Raw genomic sequence first — 25,463 nt, 5'->3', positions numbered from 1 at the left:
GTCCTGTGCAGAGGCCTGAAAGACACGTGACTTTCACAGAGAAAGATGCAGGGAAACAAGAAACAGATCAAACACACAACTCGCCTTTACTTCCAAGCACAGGATAAGCAGCTACTCTTCAGAAACTTCCCTGATATCTTCTTTTTGCTTGCCAGTGTGAGCAATGAGAGGCAATGGCTAACCCTTCTTCCTACCCAAGCTGCTCTATATTCCCCTTTAACTCAGACATGGAAGGGGTGATTTGAGAAGGGGAAGAGTAGGCCGAGTCCTCAGCCGGTATAAATCAGTTGGAGCTTCACTCATTTCAAGGAATCTAGGCCAACTTACAGGAGCTGAGTAGCTGGTCCAGGGGCATTTAAACAAGTAAAAACCCAGAAACCCAGTCGAAAGGCCAAATTCATCCCTGGCTTACCACCCCTTCCTTCAGTGGGCTTCAGCCTGGCAAGGATTGGCTCGGGGGATCCGTGGTAACATTTTATTCCCTTCTAAACAGTTTTTTGACCAGATGGTTTATCTCATATGCTCACACCTTGGCTAAGAGGGATTTATTTATTTGTGTGTGACTCTACCCTTTGGCTAAGTGAGTTGGTAGTTTCTGCTGTAGATTTTTTTCATGTCGATTGTCAGGTGTAAGGTGCCTAGCACAATGAGCTCCTGATCCATAGCTGGGGCTTCTAGGTGCTATGATAAGACAAATAATTGTATAACTACATGAATTTCCACGGGATTCTACAAATAGATTGTAACTAAACAGAGAATTCTGTCCTTGTTTAAAGAAGCTAGTCAAGAATAATTCAGTTATGGGAAGATGAGGCCGATATGCTAGAAATAGAAACCAGGTATATAAGGGTTAGCTTTTTAACTAGTCAAATTAAAAGAGACAAAAGTACAGGTTAGTTTGTTCTGGAATGCTTATTTAGAACTTTTACTTGTGTATGTAACAATCAAGTGAGTTCTAATTCTCTATTCTTTAACACATCCTTTGGAAAGATTAAGCCATTCCAAAAGGGTTATTTTTAGAGATATTATATCTCTATCTGGCTAACTGTTCTTTTACTAACTTGGCTTTACAAAAAAAAAAATCCTCAGATGTTACGGATTGGATACTTTCTTCTGTGGCTTACAATCACCTCTTTGATAGGAATCAGATAGTAGAAATCTTCATCCATATACAGCCTAAAAAGGATTTGAATTTAGGACCACTGAAACATGAAATGAACACGTTGCTCCACTAGGCTACAGAGTATTTTATTACCATTATAGGATTTTGCAAGATTAAACGTAGTAAGAGGAAGGTTGTCTAATGTTGTGGGACTTAGAAGCCCTGAGTTCAAGTCCTTGCTCTGCCACAGATTTTCTGCGGGACCTTGGAAGAGTCATGTAGCCTTTTCATGCCTCAGTTTCCCATCCTCCCAAACTTTCAAGGGTGCAGTGAGGATAAATACATTAAGATTATAAGGTGCACAGATACTAGGATGATGGCAGCCAAATACAGTGCATAAGTTAGGACAGATAAGCCCCTGTGCATGTCCAATGAATTCAATGCTCCTAGAAGCCTGAAAAGACTGAGTGAGCTGGGTGCTTGTGTAGTTAATAAAAAGTTGTATTCCCCTGACGCATCTGACACCTTAGTTCTTTTTGAACATTACACACTGAGGCCCAGCTCCTCAAAGGTACTTCTCTCTCTCAGTGGAAGTTAAGTACCCAAATACCTTTAAGGTTATGGGCCTAAGCACACTAGAAGCCATGAGTGATTTGTCCAGGTCATTTTGAATGTTAATCCTATCCTTCAAAGCACTTGCAACCTCTCCCAGCTTGGTATCGTCCACAAACTTTATACGTGTACTCTCTGTGCCGTTATCTAAATCACTGATGAAGATATTGAACAGAACCGGACCCAGAACTGATCCCTGTGGGACCCCACACGATATGTACTTCCAGCTTGACTGTGAACAACTGAAAACTACTCTCTGGAAAGTTTTCCAACCAGTTATGCACCCACCTTATAGTAGCTCCATCTAGGGTGTATTTCCCTAGCTTGTTTATGAGAAGGTCATGCAAAGCAGTATGAAAAGCTTTACTAAAGTCAACCACTTTACTAAAGTCAGCCAATAACACATATACCACTTCCCCCCATCCACAAGGCTTGTTAGCCAGTCAAAGAAAGCTATTAGGCTGATTTGACATGATTTGTCCTTGACAAATCAATGCTGACTGTTTCTTATCACCTTGTTATCTTCTAGATGTTTGCAAATTGATTGCTTAATTATTTGCTCCATTATCTTTCCTTGTACTGAAGTTAAGCTAACTGGTCTGTAATTCCCCAGGTTGCCTTATTTCCCTTTTTATTGATGGGCACCATATTTGCCCTTTTCCAGTCCTCTGGAATCTCTCCTGTCTTCCATGACTTTTCAAAGATAATCGCTAATGGCTCAGATATCTTCTCTGTCAGCTCCATGAATATTCTAGGATGTATTTCATCAGGCCCTGGTGACTTGAAGACATCTAAATTGTCTAAGTAATTAAGATAATATAAAATATGTTAAATATAATATTTTATGATTAATCTTATCCCATATTCAACCTGTTCTAGTTAGGAATATAATCTGTATCCCATTTGCTGTGTTCCTGATCTGTCTGATTTAATATGCTGCATTTCTAACCTGCACATCACGGAGAAAAGAAGTCTAGAGCCGAGTGGCACGTATAATGATGGCAGAATTTTTTTGTATAGCACAGAAACCGCTAATTGACAAAGTACTCATGAGAATTTAGCTACCTATTTGTTATCTAAGTCTTGTAGAATGCAAAGGCTGCCTCTGAAATTTCACCTGATCAGGGAACAGATTCCGAGGTCTAACAAACTAAAAATTATCTTTCTTCTGTTCAGTGGAAAAATAATATGACTAGGAAAGTGCTTCAGAGAAGTATCTCCCATGTATTGCTTCCTGAGTGATTAGTTATTATGGGAAAATAACCCACAGCACACCATTAAAAGCTTGCCAATTTGGCCACTGATAAGGTTCCATGCCTCAATATTTATATTGTTTACTTTTATTACAGTAACACCTAGAGGCCCCAATAGAGATCAGGATCCCATTTTGATAGGCAGTGGATATACAGGTGTGTGGCAGATAGTCCCCGTGCCAAGGAGCTTACAACCTTAATAGGGAAGACATACTGAAGGGGTGAGGGGGAATAGTCACACAGTGGGTCGGGGCAGAACATAGTCTACCAGATCATACTGTTTCCCCCACTTTCATATTCCATATACTACCATCTTCTTTCTAAAATGCCTGGGGAATACTACAGCTATAAGGTAATGTTTAGAGGTCATGGAAATAGGAAAGCCAATTTTTAAATTGTTTTCATTTCATCGGTTCCGAAGTGGACCGTCTTTTTATTAATTTAAAGTAATCCATTTTGCTCTGAACCCTATGGCATCCATGAATTTGTAAAGCTGCAGAACTGGTCTGCATAATTCTGTCAAATACACCTTGTTAATACCAGCTATGTGTATCCAGCCGGTGACTTGCGGCCACATCCATGAAATGAAAGACTTCCATGGACTTCAATGGGTTTTGAGCCAGGCCCAGGTGACCAATTTCAAAGATCGGATGATTTGCAAATAATCCATGTCAAACAAAGACAAAACCATAAGAATTTATTATTCAGCAAACATTCAGCCAGCTCTAACTTTGACCTAGATTTGCCATTGCAGAAGGGGATGCACATACTTAATTGGTTGTGATTTTATTTGCAATTATGTAGCTTAGTGACTTTTTAAGCCTGCTCTTACCTTTTTCCTTTCTCCCTGTCCAAGTTAGTCTTTATACGCTTCTCTCTGCTACTCATGCAGTACCGGCGGTGTCTTAATTAAGGTATTTAATTCCTAAAATGCTGCATATAAATATACAGACATGACTGACCATCCTTAAGTGATGCATCTTTCAAACAAGCATGACTTAGTATTTTGCACTGGATAGCACAAACAGGTGAATTATTTTAGGCACATTTTAGAGATACTAACATGAGAACAGGGTAAATTATACTTGCTGTAAGGGTGAATTGTAGCCCGCGGTTGACAGTGGCTGGCTATGATCTCTCATTGTTTTACAAAGCAGCAGCCTTTTCTTAATAGCTCCTTTGACAATGCCAGTTACAAGCCATGGTCCAAGTTAAGCCTCAGGATTTGGGGACATCTTAAATAAATATTTAATAAAGACTTTCCAATGGCGAAGTGCCATCACTTGAGCTCTGTCACCTTGTCACTCGCTGCAAGATTGTGTGAGACTGATGTTGAGGCTGTAATAATGTACCATTAGCATAGCATTGCTCACAGGATGACCTCTGAGCTGAAGGATGATTGCAGCCACTTTCTATTCTTTTTTAAAACAGCTAAATCTCACCTTTTAAAATCATGTTAAAATCATGCCTAGAGAAAAGGAGCTTCTGTCTTGTTGTGTATTCCCTTTCCCCACAGTGTGCTTTAATAATGAGGTGGGGGATTCATTAAATCTGAACTGGGTGTGGGTCATTGAAAATCCTTATTTAATGTGATACTGGTAATAAAATTGCATTTGATGTTTAACTGGATATCTCAAATACCTCTTAATGAGCAAATAGTTTCCTAATTCCATTCCATGCATAGATAAATAATATAGCTCATATCTAATGCTCTTCATCCACAGGTCTTAACGTACTTTACAAAAGAGGTCAGTGTCATTATTGCCATTTTATAAATGGAGAAACTGAGCCACAGGCCAAAACCAAGACTAGAACCGAGGTCGCCTCAGTCCCAGTCCACTGCATGGGCATGACGGCAGGATTCAAGGAATCCTCCCGGAGCGGGGGGACCCTCTCAAAAACCTCTGCTTTGTTGTAAAGAGAAGTGAGAGCAAACCAAATAAGGGGCAAAGGTGACATGCAAGAAACCTCATCCTGTGGGATTGGAAGCTGAATGAAAGAAATAAAACAAAGCCACAGAAAAAATTTCCATCTTTTTGGCTGTTTGAACTCTGAAGGGCCAGCGACTCTAACCTGAAGCCAGGGATCCCCAGGGGTTATTTTCTGGGTCTGCCCTGGAAGACACTTTGAATTAATAGATCAATACCAATTTAGATGGTAAATCATTTGTGGGGATAGGTGTGCTTGCTTGAACCTGTAAATCACTCATTCTTTTTTCTTACTTAATAAGCCTTTAGATTATTAGTTTATTAGAGGATTGGCTACAGGCATTGTCTTTAAGGTGAAATCTAGGGTTCTAGTTGAGCTGGGGGATGAGGAGTGACCGGTCCCATGGGACTGGATCAACCTGAATGTCGTATGATTTTTTGTATAAGTGATTATTTATCACTAAGTCTGGCTTGGCGGAGTGACAAGATAGATAGATAGATCAGCCTTGCCTTGTAGGATGTATTTCTTTCTTGGAGCAAGAGGGCTATTTTTTCCAGTAGCACAACACTATCTTTAAGTGGAATGCTTCAGCCGCTTGGAAAAGAGGTAAATCAGAATCTTTAGGGTTAGGTTTAGGAGTGATTCACTGTGAAATATTATTTAGTAAATTACAAAATCATATTTGAGGCCCAGGAGCATACAGGGGTATTTTCTAAAGCTCATGCTGAAACTAGATAACATATCCATCCAGTGATTTCCCTACACCCCCCCTGAATTTCCCCAGCACTCCCCCACCCCCAGTTTTGTGAACTAGTTACATGCCAATTTAGTGATTGTTTGGAAATTTGAATTGAAATTGAAATATTAATACACACTTTAAAAGCATATACAGTGTATGATAAAATACATGTATCTGAAAAAGTATAATTGAAGGGTTAAAATCCATGTGCATTTTATATAACAACCTGGTATATGGATTGTGCCAGCTCTTTTCCAGACCCAAAGTCCAGAGTTTGGTCAAGAGACCAGAGGCCTGGCAAATAGTGATCAGCTAAGAGAAAGCTGGGGTAAACAACATAACATTGCCTTTGCTAAAGATATGCTTGGTCAGTAGAAATGCCAGATGTTGAAGCAATAACTGAATAATTACATTTCATCCAATGTTTCAGATTGAACAAAGAATCCCTGTTCCTATTGTGTTAGTTTCTTCTGTAGTTTCTTCTTCACACAGATCCAACCTTGAGTTTATGAAAAGTTGGCACGTCAGTATAAGATATGGCATTCTTCCACCTCCCTTCCCAGGGACCAATGCCTGCCTTAAGACACACAGAAGACAATCTGTATTGTCATATACTTTCACTGTTTCTTTGCTTTAACCCTTAGGAATGTACCTGTTGGACAATCAAAGGAGTTGCTCCGTTCCTATGGACCCCAAATCAGAATTCAACATATATATTTTATACTAATAACATTTTATCAAAGTATTAATTAAATATTAATTACTTGCTAACTTGAGACCATGGGCGGAGACATTATGTAACCTTTTAACCATTGGCTAATATGCTTATCTTGTCTTGCTGCAAAACCTATCCCGGAGTGTGGAACTGCCTACCCCGTCACTTTCCCCCATCCATGGAAAAGCTATATATTCTATTGTAATCAATTGATTGACAGTGTGTCTGAGCCTAATAAGCCAGGTGACACTCCGCCAGTGCTGTGTGTAATAAACTCCTATGCTTGACCTCTACACAGTGTGGATTTATGTCCTTCAATAATAGATTTGAAAAGTATGAACATAGACTATCTTCTTTATACAGCTGTTGTTTTTATGACAATGTCAGTGCATTTATTTCTGTGATGTTGGCCAACCTAATAATTTCAAATGATGATTTGTAAGCAAAGTCTAAATGAGCTCTCCCTGACAGCTAGTGATGAGCTGGGGGCTGCGGGGGAAGGCTTCAGGACCAGATTGAATTTACATTTACACCTAATCTACCTAGGTATCCAGCAAACAGAGCTGTGTTGCCCAAGTGATAGATTTTGGCTGGGGTTGGGTTACAAATCACTTGAATGTGGGGGGGGGGGGAACGGAGGGGAATGAAATGTTGTTGTTCTTATTGTATGAGTAAAGGGCCGTAGAATATCTTGGAAAATATAGAAGATACACTGGGACTGAAGTTCAAATTAGTTCAACCTGGGAAAACCCTCTGGCTTTCTTATGAGCGATCCTTGGCTGTTGTCTTAAAATTACTCCAGCCATTATTACTGGCTTTGGAAAATATCTACCAAGATGGGATGGATCTAAGTAGTGAGGTTGGTGGATTACTTTTCCTACTATGTTTAGAGATGACTATTGCCATTCTCTCTCTCTCGTAAGTCTACTGTTGAAACCACTTGGGTCATTAAACAATGTCATTCAGGCATCTGCTACAACAGTAGTAGATCTTTGCCCAGCAATAGAAGCTACATTTGGATCAGAGAGCTATCGATTGAAAAAGTACTGGAAGAAACAAAGACTTCAGTTCAGAAGTTGACTAATGAAGGCATTTACATTGAATCCTTAAGTGAAGAGGACAAGAAGTGTTTGTTAAGACAACTGAAAAAGTACACAGACTTGATTCTTAAAAATCTACAATAGCGACTTCTAGATTCTACTCAACCTCTATGTAGTTTTTACAGATGCCTGTCCTATAAAACACCAACAGTTGAGTGGAGTGAGGCACTACCAGCAATGGGGCTACCATGTGATCAGGACAGAATAGAGAATTTGAACACAGAGTGGAATATCATACAACAAATAAATGAAGATTTGACTTCAACTTCTTTTTTATCATCACTAGTGGCTCGACCCGAACTTTGTGCTCTGTTTCCTGGGATGAAAGAAGTAGGAATTCATCTCTTGCTACTCCCAGTCACAATAGCTACAGTTGAGCGTTTTTTCATCATTGAATAGAATTTTGTGTTCTGAAAGAAGTCGCCTTCTGCCTGATCTTGTGAATGAACTAATGAGCATATCAGTTGAAGGAATGGAAGTACCGGACACACGTGAAGCCACCAAAGATGAACGCATTGCATTCAAGAAGTTCATTAACAGCTGTGCAAAATAATAGCAAGAAACCAAGAAGGATGTAGACGTAGTGCTTCATAGAAGGCTTGAGTAGCCAACTTTAATTTGTGTGATGATTTTAAAACATGAGTTAAATCTAATAAAATGGTCATGAAACATTTTTCAGTTTTTACTATGGTGCCATACAGCCCACCTTCACCCTCACAGTCTCACCCATCATCGGCCCTGACACGCCCCCCCGCCGGTAAATTCAAACATCCCCCCCCAATTTCCAATTCCTGGGGAAACCACTGTATCCATCCATTTGCCGGAGCGTTTAGTTTCCATTTAAAGGAAGGTAGAACAAGAATACTCAGCAAAGAAAGTTAATCTGTATGCTAAGAACTAAAACAAAGCATTTAAAAAAAATATCCCAGGCCTGCTGCCTCCTGCCAACATTCGCTGTTTTAATCCTTTTAATCTTAAATGTAGCTAGTAGTCAGCACCCTTTCCTTTTAACTTCAATATGGTCAAAGAGCTAACCACTGAGCCCCATTAGGGACAGACTTAGCCAGGGTCTTGCATGTGGTATGTATAATTTCATCCTTTTACAGCCAACATGCCTTGCACGATAGAAGAGGGACTCAGAGAAGCAAAGTGTAAGGTTTATACACAAGTCAGACACTACCAAAAGGAATGTTTTGTTCATTTGTTTATATCGACTTGTGAGTTTCTTCTGCCCAAGATTAATTGTTAGAATGAAGCATTCGTATGGAATTAAGCAACCCTCATATCTATGCCAGGTAAGCTACACTGGTATGAATCACTGTTACTGAACTGTCAGTACAGTTTATTAGCTTACCGGTTGCTGAAAATACCATATAGATTTGCATATAAGCCAGCTCACATCTATGCCAGTAGCCTAATTAGACTCTAAACTACCATAAATACTTGTTGTCATGCTGTCTAGAGTGGCTTGCAGCCCTGAGTGTCTACTTCAGGACAGACTGCCGAAAACAGGGCAGACACCACAAACTGGTGGTAGATTAGATTTCACCAAGCCAGTAACAAATGTGAACTTCTGGATCACTATACGGTCTTACAATGGAGTCACAGACAGTCCCCTTACATTCTCCCTTCACAGCTATGCAAAGGATTTAGCTGCATCTTCCATTTTCTTTAACCTTTCACTTTGAAAATCCCAATCTAAAAGTAAACCTCAGCCAATAACACTACATCCTCAAATCTGGTGTGTGCATCTCTGGGCCATTGCAAAAAACATTGGGGTCTGCTCGCACAAGCAGTGCTGAGCAAGAAACTCAGGTGTGGAGCTGGTTGAAAATTTTCTGACAAGTTTCCAAATTTTCCATCAATCAATCAATATCAAAACACTCCCCAGGACATATAGATTTTGATGAAATTCCAACAGAAGCCTAATCAATCATATCAATAAATAAAATTGAATTTCCATTCTGCAGGAAGTTTCAAAGTTTTTGGTTTTGGGCTGGCTTAGAACATTTTTTTTTAATCTCAGTATTTCCCACAGAATAGAAATTCTAGTTTCTGGACAACTCTACCCCTGTGTGTAATTTTAGAGGAAGCTTCTGAAAACTTGGCCAAAAAGAGCAGATATGACAATAGATGTGAGAAACAGTTTCCTGCACTGCAATCTAAAAAGCCAAGTTATCTTAATATCTAAACTCTTTTCCCCTTTAGACTGTTTCTGATAGAATACCGATGTAGCTCACATGCTTTTTGCTTCAAGGAGAAGACATTCCATAGGGATCCATTTTCCCCCTCCTTATCTGCGTGAAGTCCCACCTAATATGCTCCCATCTTCCCCGTAAAAACCTACACACTGGAGTTCTCCAGGGTTTGTCTCCACAGACCTAGAGAGAGAAATTAGATCCTGTTTCATCCATATTTTCCTGCTAACAGACTAGTTGGAGGAAGCCAGCACAAATTAATACAGTCTGAGGTAGACTTAATCTGTAGAGTATGACAGAGGTCAATAAAATCATGGATGGCATGGAGAAAGTGAATAAGGAAGTATTATGTACTCCTTCACATAACAAGAACCAGAGGTCACCCAAATAAATTAATAGGCAGCAGGTTTAAAAACATACAAATGGAAGTACGCACAATGCACAGTCAACCTGTGGAACTCATTGCCAGAGATGTTGTGAAGGCCAAAATGATAACACAGTTGAAAAAAGAATTAGATAAATTAATGAAGGATTAGCAGGAAGGATTAATCCTATTAGCCAGGATGGTCAGGGGTGCAACCCCATGCGGTGGGTGTACCTGGCCTCTGACTGTCATAAGCTGGGGGGTGGATGAAGGGGATGGATCACTCGATGACTGCCTGTTCTGTTCATTCCCTCTGAAGCACCTGGCATTGGCCACTGTCAGAAGACAGGATACTGGGCAAGATGGACCATAGGTCTGATCAAGCATGGCTGTTCTTATGTGCTATTCTCCCTTCCTTGCTGACAAAGCCTTGTGTTGGAACCCTTGGAAATATGACTCTGTAGGAACTGTACTTTCCAGGGTCTGGTGGCAAAAGAGAAAGAGGCATCCATATGGATACCATTTGCCTCCTACAGAGCCAAATCTCACAGATTTTCCTCTCCTGGATGGGTTATGCCTAAATAGGGACAAGTGGGGCCATGAAAGTTTACAAGAAATAATAAAAAATTGCCAGCTGAGTGGCCCTTACTTAATCCCTAATTCATCAAAGGATTTAGATGCATAATGAAGTCTCATTTCCTTCAGTAGGAACTAAGCATGCACTTAAGTGTGTTGTTCAATCAGTCTGGCCTCAACCTGCAGCCCCTTTTTTCTAATATTAATCATCTGTTAATGCAGTGTTCACGTATTACTGTGAAACAAGATGGAAGGACAGCAAGATAAGATGCTGGATTAGCTGTCTACAGTCAAAAAGGAAACACTCCATTTGTTGGCCAGAACAAAGCAGCATTAGAGCTAATTTATTAAGAAGCTGATAGCACATGCAACAGCCAAAGAGAAGAAAATCCAGTTTCTCCTTTAATTAGCTGCTTCATATTTTTCTTCCCATATTGCCTGTGTGAATACAACCATCTGTTTCTTTTAAAACTTGTCCACATGCATGAATTCTAATATTTTGTCTTAAACAAAAAAGACTTTATAATAAAAAATTCAATTTCCCACTATTTCCTTGCTTGTTTTTGATATTTATAATTCAAGTACAGCGAGAGGCACTTCATCTTTCTAAAATGCGCCGCCACACGTCTCCCTCTTGGATTTGGTTTTTTCCCCATGCTAGCATTCAATAAGTGCTTTGACTGATCACTATGACAGAAATCAAAATCAGTTTAGCAACAAGGAGTCTCTTTAAAAATAAAGCTCTGAGTTTAAAGTCACATTTTTCCAACTCTGGATGGAAAATCTTAGTGTAAAAGCAATGGACACCCGAGGCCATGTTTGAACTAATGAGCATCTCTCTTATAATGCTTGAGGAAAAGTTTTCCTGGGAGCTGTACAGTATAAATAAGAGACACTTTGGCAAATATTCCTTTAAATACACAAGTGCTGCTATCTGAAGCCCTCTATTACTTTATATCATTTGGACATAAATTCTACTTGTGCACATCAGAAGAATATTAGTTAGTGGGAAGTTCTCAGTCACAGTTCCATGAATAGCAGACTAGAGGCCAAACCTTGTTCACTTGACTAAATGTGAGACGTCCCAGTCAGTCACAGTTTAATCTGAAGTGTACAGAGGCATTGGGTAAGCACCAGATATGAATAAAGTTTTACTTATTAATGGATTATAGTGGAAGTGGCAGCAACTGCTGTAGTTAAGGTCACCTGGGCATTTCCACTCCAGCCCCCTCTTTCAGTTGCTCATAACTTTCTGAAGCAGTCACTTCTCAGAATGACATGTTCCAGCCCTGGTTAATGCTCAAAGGAGTTGCTTTTGGGGGGAGTGGAGGAGAAAGAGTCAGTTAAAAAGCAATGTAAGTATTTACATTAGCACTGAGTAGGGAGGGGAAATCATGCTTTCCCTGTTGTAAAAAAACCTTTGGACAGAAATAGAAAAAACGGATGGTAAGAAATCTGAGTTCTGATAGAGTTCAAGTCTTGCATTGCCTCGCTGTCTGGAGTGGCTCACGACTGTGAGTGCCAGCCGCAGGGAAGACTGTCAAAAAACAGGCCAGAAATCCCAAACGGGTTGTATGTTCTGTAATTAGATTTCACCAACCCAGTCACAAATGTGAACTCCTAAAGCACCAGAACAGTCTTACCAGGAAGTCACAGACAGTCCCCTTGGAAGCAGGAGGGGGCCTGGAGGTGGAGCATGGATGTGGCCACACAGGGCGGCCTTTGATACCTTTCAGAGTAGCAGCCGTGTTAGTCTGTATCCACAAAAAGATCAGGAGTACTTGTGGCACCTTAGAGACTAACAAATTTATTTGAGCATAAGCTTTCGTGGGCTACAGCTCACTTCTTCGGATGCATAGAATGGAACATATATTGAGGAGATATATATACACATAGTGTATACATATATATACATATATATATATATATATATATATATATATATACACACACACACACACACACACACACACACACACACACACACACACTATAGCCCATGGTTCTTCTATGGCCCTCATTACAGTAGCCTATGATCATCAGCACCAAAGCACAGACTTCTTCTACCACTTAAGCTAAAGAACTCTATTAGCTAGTAGCAGTAGTAGGCTGTTATCCTCTAGTAGATGATAGGCTACTAGAGGAAAATGCAAAACACTGCCAGTATATTATATAAGCAAATCAAGTTATTAGGCTGCATGATCATTTTGCGCACAAATCCACATGTAGGCGTGCAGTTACACAGTTTCCATGTGCAAATAGAGTTGTGCACAGACACTTTGTGAGTGCAAACTGAAGTGACATAATTTGAAAGTCTAGCCTGTTAACTTACAACTAGATTTCATGAATACGATTTTTATTAATGCAGGCTAGATCAGGTTTCTGGCTGAAACCGGGTGAAAGTGAAAGGGTTTCTTGAAATTCAGACTGCAGTACCTTTTATACAATGTGATTTTTTTTATATAAGCTCTATTGTAATGAGTATTTGAAGTTCCATCCATAATCATCCATTCCAAATTTACTGTATTATTTCAGCATATGAACAGTCTCATGCTTAGCCATTGTGACTGACTATTTATTTTTGCCCTGGGCTGGTACAACGGTATCTGTGTTCCAAAAGAGACGGTCAGGAAAGCAGATTTGTCACAATGTAGAATATAAATGATGCATATGACCAGTTAAACTGCACTAGGCTAATGAAAGCTGCTTAATACCAGCACATTAAGAATGTTTTTAAGGCCTGATTTGACAAATCATCTGACAGACAAAAAAAAAAAAGAGCAGGAAATAAAAAACTTGAGACAATTGTTATCCTATTAAAATACAATAGTGTGTTAGAACAGCATATTCCTATTATTTCCCATGGTATGAGTTTATCTTCCGATTTTTCTTTTCTGTTATTCATGGCAGTTATATTTTTAGTGTCTTGTTCCTTTGTAGAAAGCTTTTCGATGCTGAGCAGATTTCACAGCCTTGTCATAAAGTACAAGTTTCATGGTTAAATTCCTGGCCACGATTTTTGTTACACATAAAAAAAAAGAGGGAAATTACATATGATAAAGAATCATTACTAATTCTGCATCACTTTTCCAAACTTTTAGAAATTAAAATTGATTCATTGCAATTATATAACAGTGGTAGCAACAAGGATCTACATCAGGGGTGGGCAAACTATGGCCTGCGGGACACATCCGGTCCATCAGACCTTTTGATCCAGCCCTCAGCTCCTGCCAGGGAGCGGGGTTGGGGTTTTGCCATGGTCCAGCTGGGGAACGGGGACAAGGGCTTGCCCTGCTCCATGTAGGTCCCAGGAAGCAGCCAGCATGACCCCCCTCCAGCTCCTACGTAATACGGGGATGCGTGGCCAGGTGGCTCTGCGCACTGCCCTGTCCACAAGCGCCGCCCCTGCAGCTCCCATTGGCCGTGGTTTCTGGACAATAGGAGCTGCAGGGGTGGCACCTGCCTGGCCATGCCTCAGCATAAGAGCCAGGGGGGAAACATGCTTCCAGAAGCTTCTTGCAGTAAGCGCCACCCGGAGACTGCACTCCTGAGCCCCACTGTACCCTAATCCCCTGCCACAGCCCTGATCCCCCTCCTGCCCTCTGAACCCCTTGATCTCAGCCTGGAGCCTCCTCATATACCTCAAACTTCTCATCCCAAGCCCCACTCCAGAGCCCGCACCTCCAGCCAGAAACCTCTCCCCCCACCATGCCTCAACAGCCTGCCCCATCCCTGATCCCCCTCCCGCCCTCCGAACCCATTGGTCCCAGCCCAGAGCACCCAGTTAATAAAGACAGATTTCAGTGGACTAGTCCTCTCTTTGCCAGAATGCGGATAAGACTCTGGGCCAGATCCTCAGGCGGCAAAAGTCAACATGGCTCCCTAGACATTAACACTGATCTGCTGTTGAAGATACAGCTGAGGATCTGTCCCCGTAGACATTGCACTGACTTTTTGATGGCACCCCCAACAAAAACTTCCCCAGATTAATTTTGGCAACATCTCAAAGTCACATGCCGCCTAGTGACACTGCAAGGAACATATAATATATTAACAGGTGATTGGATTGAGCAGACCTTAGTTACTGGGTCTATGGTATTAGGCATAGCATTATTAGCCAATCATATACTTGTTGCAGGTCCATTTTCTGAGAGGTGGTTATAATAATCATTAACTAGGGAAATTTCAATATGTCACTCTCTCTCTCTATATATATATATATACACACACACGAGATTTTCCACACAGTGGGATCCACTATTTAATATGTTCATAAACTACAAAAATAGGGTGGAAGAATGCAGGCTGGCATGGTGCTGAATACAAGGATGTTATTGCCTAATACATGGAAGGATTTGTTCAAGGACAGCTCATCGTTGTGGAGCTGGGAACTGGCAACAACAACAACAAAGTGGATTTTCACAAGGGCTAAAGAATGGAGTGAAAAAGCTGCCCAACTCACAGAAACTTCAAATTGGAAGAAGAAATTTTCCAAACCGGAGCCCCCTTTCTCTACATAAGAATGACATTGAAATTCGTAGACTGCTTAAGGAGTGGGTCTACTCTGAAAAGAGACTATAAAAAATGGCCCCTTCTTACCCATCAGATGTATTCCTTTGTGTGTGTTCCGAGCCAGAGCTGCTGATTTAAGTGCCAGAAATAAGTTCTTTCTTCCTCCTCGTTAGCCATAGAGAGCGAACACAGCTAAGAGTTGGAACTGGGGAATTCTGTTCCTTCTTCTGCATCATCAGCAGAATCGTTTATTAAATGCCAACCATTTACTAAAGGGTACCATAATCCATACTAGGATGTGCTCAAAAGCCCTCCTGGTACCTGAACACCTGTTTGCTCAGAGTCAGGCAGGGTGGAAGCTTTCATTCACTTTGACAATCACCAAATGAACAACTTCTCTCTTGGCCTTAGTAAATAGTTCAAATATCCACCACTTGCTTGCGGCAACCACCTTTCCTCTGCCATCTGCAGAGCTGTAAAGTTATGGAGGAGAGGCAGGGGAGCTCCAGCTTGTGTCTATGCATTGCCCTCCTCAGAAATGAGAGAGAAATCTGGTTTGTTAATGTAATACGGCATCCCTGTGTCGTAGGCCTAATCACTGGAACTCATCATCTGAGCTTCCTTTGAACATCCCTCAAAGCAGCAGAACCCGGAGAAGAGGAGGCTTTGCATTTGCCCCCTTCCCTAAGTGTCGTATTTATTTCAGAGTTCTAAAAATCAGGAATTTGTTTCTTGGCCCTGATCCTGCTTTACATTTGAATTCCCCTCCGTCCTTGCACCCTGGGATTACAAGCACTCTCAAGTGTATATACCATTCAGCAATTTTCAAGCCCCTCTGTAACTTCCATCTCTGGGCCAGATCCTGTGAAGTATCATGTGACTTCAACTGCCAGTGGGGTCATTGAGATTAGAGGGCACTCAGCACCAATAGGAGATGACGGTTAAGATCCTTATTTCTTTAGCTATTCAGAAATCAAAAGTATCCATAAGGAAAGAAACTATGTAATGATGTAAGCAAGCCTGGAACTGCTAGAGGGTCAGATAGATTTTCAAGGACCCTGACTTTTTCTCTCTTTATTAATAGTGTCACGTTACAAACAAAAGGGCACACAACAAGCCTAGTGATATAACCCTGTTGTCCTAATTGCTCAAGATCCTGTACTAACACTGCCCTGTGTCCCCTGTGGGTATCACTTATTGTTATGAGGCAAATGGTTGCCTAAGGATGATAATCTAGAATTCATCTTGATTGTCATTTTTCTCCTCAAGCTAGTCTTTTCTTCAAGTTTATAGTGGTTTTGAGTATTCTACATCTGTAACTCCCTAATATTATTTCACATGTTTTGTTGATATTGGTGTTTTTGTTCTTGCATGGGGTAATGTAATGTAATGAGGAGCCCACATGTAGGATTTCAGAATCTTTTAGAGAGATTTAAATAGATGGAAGAAGAAGAAGGACAAGCCATGAACAAGTGTCGATTAGATTGGAACCACCAAACTAATTTTAGCTCTGACCTCCTCCAAACTTGAGTACAGTGGGCTTGACATACTGAAGCAAACCAACCATCCATCTAGTTCTCTCCTGCCTTGTATAATTAATGCTACAAAAGAACACAACGTTTATTACCATGGACCATTCAGAGGCCCAGCATTCCTCTGGCTGCTTCTCAAGCCCCTTCACTGCTGTTTAGGGAGAATCCTCTAGTGTTGATGTCTGTCAAGGGCCTTCCTGGATCACCTTGTGTCAGTGCCACAGACAGCACTAAAGGGGAGGGGAAGGGTGATCTCTTATTAAGGGGCCTGAAGACCTGTTCCTGCCAGCCATCTCAGCCAGTGCTCCTTCCACTCTCCCTGCCTTCTTCCCATTTCTGACTGAAATTGACAAGGTTCCTGTTTTCAGAGCAGGATCCTTATCAATTTCACTCCCTTGTCGGCTCCACTGTATACTCCTATATCTGAAGATCTTTGATATTTGGAATCTGGATCCAGAATGTGAATAAGGCTTGGACCCCTCTCTCATTTTTAAACAAGACAGAAACAAACATCCTGAAATTAGACATTCTGAAATACTCCAGCAGGGCTCATGAAAAATTAAACCCTGTACAAATGAGTAACAATTTCATAGCGCTCATCAGGTTTTTTAAAGGTTAGGATCCTAAAATGTTTTACTATAAAATAGGTTTAAAGTTATGAAGGATGCATACATCAGTATTTAATCTATTTACATGAATACATTTCACAGCATTTAGTGTAAAAACCAAGAATCCCCTAACCATGCTCAGAAATTCAGTATGATTTTGCTAAAGCGAGCATTATCTTTAATACTGGCTCACAGGGGAGAAAATGGGGTTAAAAATTAAAATACACACAAAAGGAAGTTTGATACTGGTATAAAAGTGAAAGTGCTGAGTTTTCAAAGTAATTCTTTTTATTACTTAAAATGTGACATCTGTGCCTTATGTGGTATAAATGAGCATCTGTGTACAACTGTTTGGGAAATTATTTCTTTTTTACCTCCACTCAAGATTTTGATGAAAATAGCCATTTTTCATTAAATGAAAATATCATCATGGCTCTACAACAGGGCAAACCAAATCCCTGAATCCAAACATCAAACCCTGTGAGAGGTTGGATCTGGTTCCAGACTTTGCTAGTAGGTTACATCTCTACTTTTAATGTGTGCTGAAACAGGAAAGCTGCAGAAAGCTTGTGGTGGCACACGTAAATATCCGGTACCAGGCCTCTGATTCTGCAGCTATTTCTGCTGCTGCAGTTAGATCCAGCAAGCCACCATCTCTGAAAAAGCATGATCTCAGAGCTGGTTGCCAATCTGACTAAATGGCAATATTACTGAGCCATGTACAGCCCTCTATCCTTCTATCTCCCAAGATAAAAAATAATCCCAGATATAGGAGCATTTAATGGTCTGGGCCATCCCCGTGTTCCTCACGGCCTGGGGTATATGTGCAGCATCATACCTCATTTCCCCTTTTAAACTAACATTTGACCACACTCTGTAGTGGGGGAGATTGTCACGCCCACTTTCTCCATCATATGAGAGACACTGGCTTCCCCATGAGCCCTGAGAAGTATCAGCCACACAAAATCAGTCTCTAATGCTTGGTTCTTAGCCCAGTGTATTATCCAAGTGACCACAGACTCTCAAGAGGAAAACAAGACTTTCAGCTGAGTCTTTCTACCCAACCATGACTCCCATGGTTTGCCATGCAGTCTTCTGTCCTCAGGGACTACTGCAGGAGACTGTCCCTTCCTGCAGCTTCTCCCTCTTCCACTTCCTGTTACTATTTATAGGGAATCAGCTGATCCCTATTCGGGTGTGCCTCCTTACTAACTGGGGTTAGCTGGGCCCACGTCCTTGAAGGGTACAGATGATAAAATGTCAGTGCAGTTGCACCAGGGATGAATTTGAATAATAGATTTAGACACATCAAGAACTGCGGAACTTGTAGATACAGCTTCAGGTTCTGAGTTTTATGTCACCTGTGCCTGCCAAATGCTAGGCAATACAATCTACCACAGAGTTGCTGAGTCTGATGCAGTTGCTATGCCAAGAGCAAGGGAAGGAAACTGAGAACAATGCCTGACATTCCATATCTCCAGTGCAGGGGGCAGATAACAAAACTAAGAGACAGGGTGGAGACTCAAGAGCGATTACTTAAAATGAGGTGAGCGTGAAAGTGGCTCTAATGGGTTTGTGGCGTAATGGCCAGAAAAGGAAGTGTGGGGAAAGAGTTGTTCGTTTCCCTCACCCAAATGCACAATACTTAAAAGGGTATTGTCCAAAAATAGTCTTTATTTCCCTAAGCATGATGATAAACAAGCTTTTTTACATTAATCCACTAAATCCATCCCAAGCGATTTGGCATGATCTATCACGAAAACATCAATCCAGGGGTAGACCAAAGTTTTGAGAAAGCAAATTCAAGTGTGGGAGTCCATGAAAGTGTCTTAAGGTTGGGAGCCTTCCTGTACTCTACTGTCCTTCATCTCATGTAATCATTTACATGAAAAATCATGAAATCTCACTTGCAGGAAAACTGCAGACTTATATCTAAGTAACCATAAGGCATAGCTTTTTGTTGGTGTTAAAACATAAGCAATGGAGTCTTGTGTATGTCTTTGAGTCTTACACTCCCTCTCCAATAAAGCATGCACATTCATTGAATGATAGGCAAATAATGGCGCTGCACGTTATTTGAAATGTACCATCAATGTCTTCCCCCGTGAAACAGGGAAAGAGAAAATACCTTAAGAGCAGCATATAAAGTCTTTGCTGCTGTCAAACTCAGACCAGTTAGAACTTGCTTTCAGAAAGGATGTCTTGCCCAAACCTGAAATCAGTCACAAGTTTCCAAATAATTTGAAATCTAACTGTTGTATCCTTACTAGGCTTCTGGAATAGCCAAAGTCTGTTGTGCATGACTCATATGCCAAAAAGGACCATCATGAGAATCTAGTCTGAACATCTGCACATTGTAGGTCACAGAACCTCACCCACCCACTCCTGCAGTAGGTCCTCAACTCTGGCTGGATTACGGAAGTCCTCAAATTTTGATTTACAGACTTCAAGTTACAGAGAATCCACCCTTTACTCCAGTTCAAACCAGCATGTGACCTGGGCCCCACACTACAGAGAAGGCAAAAAACAAAACAAAACAGGGTCTCTGCCAATCTGACCTGGAGGAAAATTCCTTCCCAACCCCAAATATGACAATTCTGGTTAACACAAGATAAGAAGAGCAAATTTTCCTTACCTACATTTGCTAGAATGGTATTGCCAGTTTGGTTTCTATATGAACCATGTACACAGTATATTAGCACATATTAACCCAGTGAAGCCACTTATCAGCTATTAGCACCTTGTTGTAAAGCAAGCCAATGGAATTTGAAAGGAGACATTTCTCAACCAAGACTGGCAGAAGTCCTAACATTTAACCTCTCTACAGACCCACAGAAGCAACAAAAGCTTTGGCAAGAACAATGATGTTCATTTTAGTGCTCAGTCCATGCTTTCATGGCAGAATTGAAAACATTGTGTTTCCAAGAGCTAGAATTACATCACCGGAAGAATGATGTTATACAAAGTTCTATGGACTGTGCCATTTTCCTTCTCACCTCTCTCTGAAGCCAGGTCCTGTATTTCTCATGAAACAGGAGATACCATATTTCAGAGAATATTCCAGATTTGGAAAAAAGATACCAGTAAAAGCTACAATGACACACACATCAACAACTGCTTGAAAAAAATAAAAAGGGCAGGTTGGGGGTGCTAGCATGCTAAGCATGTTGAGTAGCTGAGATATCTTAGCAAACCAGAAAGAGCAGCACCATCCGGACAAACTCAGTCTGCATTCAGAACACATGAGTCGACATTTCTGTGTTTTTAGACAAATCTCTAGAAGATATATTACTGGAAACAATCTTGTAGTGATGCGGAAGAGGCAGACTATGTGACCTTATAGGTATTTTCGGTCTTTAGTTTCCATTAATTTTATATAGCTTGTAAACCAAAGCATTATAAGCGCCTCATCTTGCCAAGACCTAAATTTGCGAGTAACTTATCTTGTGTTATGATAAAAGATAAGTAGAAGCACTTCCCCCATAGCAATTTACATACTTTATACCATTCGTTACTCTGTATATTTATCTCATATTCTCTCATCACTTCTCTGAACTCAGTCTCAATTTTTTCAGTCTCCCTTTAAATAGAAGTCTCTCTTACACCTCTTTTTTTGACACACACTTTCTTTTTGAAATGGGTGACCAAAATCAAATGCTGGCTATATCAGATATGTAGATAGAGGAATTACAATATTTTCCAGTTTTGTCGTCTATTCTTTCATCCTAGCTCTTTCAGTGTGCTACTGTGCATTGAACAGAAGCGTTCATTGCCCATTCATCTGTGATGACCATGTCTTTTGTGTAAATGGTTGCAGTTAATTTGTGCTTTAGCCATTTAACCGTTTCATTTCAGTGAAAACCACATTGCATTTCTCAATACTGAATTTCATCTGCCATGGTGTTGCCCATTGACCACACTCTGCTAGGGTCCATCTGAAGTGCCTCACCTTTGTCTCTGGTCTTGCTACCCAACTATTTGGGTTTGTCATCTCCAGATGTTGCCACCCCTCTCTATCTCACCTTTTCCAGACTATTAATAAATATACTAAATAAGACCATTACTTCTACAGATCCTTGTGGCATCTGCTGTTAACCTTTAACTATTTTAAAAATGATCATTTATTTCTTAGCTTTGTTTTCTGTCTCTTAGCTAGTTAGAAATCAATGAAAATACTTCCTCTCTCACCCATAACTACTTGCTTTCCTAAATAGCCTCTTGTGAGGGACTTTGTCAAAGGCTTTTTGAAAGTCCAAATGTATTATGCCAACGGCTTCTCCTTGATTTGTCAGCAAAAGGGTCAAATAATTTGACTAGAGGAGAATATTTCTTGTTAAGCAGAGCACATCTCCATGTCTCTACTATGGGGTCCCTCGTCTACCCCCAATATCCAGTTTCTTGCTAGATCGTAGCACTTCTTCCTCTTTAATATCACCATAACCTGCCCTATCCTCACTATCCCATTGGCTAAAATCCTTGTTAGTTTCCTGTCAGCTGTTGTGTAACCTTCTCCTTTCTGATCTTCTTGCTCTCTGCCTTTCCATCATATTGAAATGCCACTGACAGTCATCTCACCCTGCCGCTGTTCCGGAACACTGCCTCTGCCCAACCCCCCTTTCAATCCCTACACTGGCGCGGCTCTTCTGCACTGCTTTCAAGATCCTCGTTCTCACACATAGGGCCCCGCTTAACCCTGACTCAACCTACATCTCTAGGTTCATTCTCACCTACTTCCCCTTCTGCTCTCTACACAGTCCCAGCCCTGTCACTTTACTGCCCCTTTTGCGTTCCCCTCCGCTTCGTACTTCATATCGTTATGCCCAAAATATAGTTTCCCTGCTCTCATTCAACAAGCACCTCATTTCTCCTGTGCAGCCCCGTCTTCAAACTCAGCTCTTCCAGCAACCCTCCCTACTTCCCTCCCCTTGCCACTAATCCCCACACCCTCCACTTACACTTAAGAGCTAGGGACCCATCTAACTTACATTGTCAGCTTTGGGGGCAGAAAACGTGTCACTCGACCTAATTCTCTGCTGTCTTGCACCTTATGTAGGCATTTAAACCTCTGCATCGTGGGTGTAAAATGGCACCATTCATAGACTTTAAGGTCAGAAGGGACCATTATGATCATCTAGTCTGACCTCCTGCACAATGCAGGCCACAGAATCTCACCCACCCACTCCTGTAACAAACCCCTAACCTATGTCTGAGTTATTGAAGTCCTCAAATTGTGGTTTGAAGACCTCAAGCTGCAGAGAATCCTCCAGCAAGTGACCCGTGCCCCATGCTGCAGAGGAAGGCGAAAAAACCTCCAGGGCCTCTGCCAATCTGCCCTGGAGGAAAATTCCTTCCCGACCCCAAATATGGCGATCGGTTAAACCCTGAGCATGTGGGCAAGACTCACCAGCCAGCACACAGGAAAGAATTCTCTGTAGTAACTCAGATCCCAACCCATCTAACATCCCATCACAGGGCATACTTACCTGCTGATAATCAAAGATAAATTGCCAAATTAATTGCCAAAATTAGGCTATCCCATCATACCATCCCCTCCATAAACTTATCAAGCTTAATCTTAAAGCCGGATATGTCTTTTGCCCCCACTACTCCCCTTGGAAGGCTGTTCCAGAATTTCAGTCCTCTAATGGTTAGAAACCTTCGTCTAATTTCAAGTCTAAGCTTCCTAGTGTCCAGTTTATATCCATTTGTTCTTAACAGGTCCCATTTCCTACTCTATCTGCTTAGGTGTAAGTGAGCACAGAAGGAGCAAGACAGTGAAGAATCAGGCCTGAAACCTAAGTTAGTAAATTGAAGATGGTAAAGCAATGTTTTATTAATAATTAACAGCATTAACCACTACATTTTTCATCTCCCATTGATTTCACTAAGAAGCACACATATGTATCCAGGGGAACGATCTGGGGCAAAAGAAGAAGAAGATAGAAGAAGGTGGCTGACGTCAGTGAGGCTGATTTCAATGCAATCTAATTTGGTCCTAAGTTTAGAGCAATACATGTGTCAAGAATCTCCATTTCCTGTCTCACCTACCCCCACTGACATTCCTGAATCCCTGGGTTCCTGAGCGGATTGCCCCATTTTGTGATCCAACGCTGCATGCATAAATTCCTCGGTGCACTGTGTACACAGGCACCTTAAATTATTTAACTCGGTTTGGGGATGAGAGTACCCTGACACGGTTCAACACTCGGCCCAACGAGGAGGCATCCACTCCCAGTGCATGTATGTTTGCTATCCGCTTTACTAGCGAACAGTTTTGCTAAGTGTCTTTCTTGCCGTGAATAATGTAAGAATGACAAATGAAAAAGCATTTTATGTAGGGAGCTAACAGCAGAGGATTCACAGGGCACATTTTGGTCTTTGAACATGAATGCAGGGGAAACAACAGCCAAGCAACCATTCTAAAGTATGTACTGAAGTATGTATTTTTCTTATATCGGTTTTTGCTGTGAGCACTTGTACATCAAATAGGAATAAAGGGCATGTTTTCCAATGTACCACTATTGAATATAGCTGTTATGAAAAGTGCTTGTGGAAACTATTTTTCTTCTTTATAACCATAAAATACACAGGGTCTGATTCTTCACTGTCATATACCACTGACTCACCCCAAACACCTCAAGTAGCCCCCCTAAATGTGTCTCAGAAGTAATTTACTGCTAGGCTATACCAGGGGCCAATTATTACACCCACCTCCCACCTAGAGATCTAGAACCAAGCCTTCACTCTTCCCCCGCCCACTCCTGACCTTCCTGCTCCAGGAAAGAAGTAAGTGGGCATCCATGTCTGGTTTAGTCCACAGAGATACACAGAGATGGGGTTCCTGACTCCCTCACAGTCCCTTGCATCAGTCCCAGGCCGTCCATCTAGCCCTAGAATTCCAAGTTGCAGGGTCTCACTGTAGCCAAACGTCTTCTGACGTACTATCGATCCTCCTTTCAGTTAAAGGAAATCTGAACATATGATCTAGGCTCAAATGGGGTGCCAGATTTCTTCTCTCCCATAGCTGTAAAGTGAGAAAAACAGAGACTCATCTCAAGTGATACTGGGAATGAACAGGGTGAGATGCCATATCACTGAGATGCATCACGGCTGAACCTGACACTGACTTAATAACTTTCCATTCTATTCAGCAAACCTCTCAGCTAGGAGCCTGCCCTTGGGAATTCCTGCTGGTATCATCCACAGTAGGCTGACTTTGTATTGCTGGTATTCATTTCTGATCATTGTCTCCAGCTGTATTTGCTTCATTGTTGGATAAACATCTTTGCTTTTCAAATTAACATTTCCTCAAGCATAAAGTATTTTCAGTGAGGAATCTGCCTGTACGTGAAAATCTCCTGGTGTGTTTTTATATGTAAAATGAATGGGTTTATTGATATTAAAATGCACTTCATTGATTAAAAAAGATCCTTTATTTTTGTATTTATTGGAAAGGGGGGGAGTTTAGCATTCTCTTTCTAGACACTGCCTACATAGGATTCCATCAAAAATCATCAGCATTACTGGAATGCGCAAATTATAGTCAGGCTCCATTAAGGGAGCCATGTTAAATTAACCCATCACTAACAGGCATCATTAACTGGAATAATTTACAATTAGGCTCCAAGTGTCTATTCCTGCATTCCTTTTATTAATAAGAATCATTTATATAGCTCCAACTGGGTGTTCAGTGCTTCACACAGAGGACATTTCTCTCTCCCAAGGAACTTGTAGGATCAGATACTCTACACAGTTCATTAAGCACCAGTCACCAGAGATGCAACTTACAGCAGCAGCTCTATGTTGCAACAGGGCTGAAGCTGACCCTGAGAATCAGGGAACTGCAATCAACTTCCTGATGCCTGACCCAACATCTATTGACATTAATAGGAATTGGATCAGTCTCTATGGACTTGTCTATACTTAAAACACTACAGCAGCACAGCTACATCACTGTAATGCTTCACTGTAGACACTACCTATGCCGATTGGAGACATTCTCCCATTAACTATGCAATTAACTATGCCAAGAGGCAGTAGCTAGGTCAACGGAAGAATTCTTCCAATGACCTAGCACTGTCTACATGGGAACTTAGGTGGCTTAACTATGCCATTCAAGGGTGTGGACTTTTCACCCCCCTGAGTGATGTAGTTATGGCAACCTGATTTTCTAGTGCAGACTAGGCCTATGCCACCAGGCTGAGAAAAGGATTCCCTCTTACA

This window comes from Mauremys mutica, chromosome 6, assembly GCF_020497125.1.
Source record: "Mauremys mutica isolate MM-2020 ecotype Southern chromosome 6, ASM2049712v1, whole genome shotgun sequence".
In the NCBI taxonomy this organism is placed as follows: Eukaryota; Metazoa; Chordata; order Testudines; family Geoemydidae; genus Mauremys; species Mauremys mutica.
Note: the sequence above shows the minus strand (reverse complement) of the source record.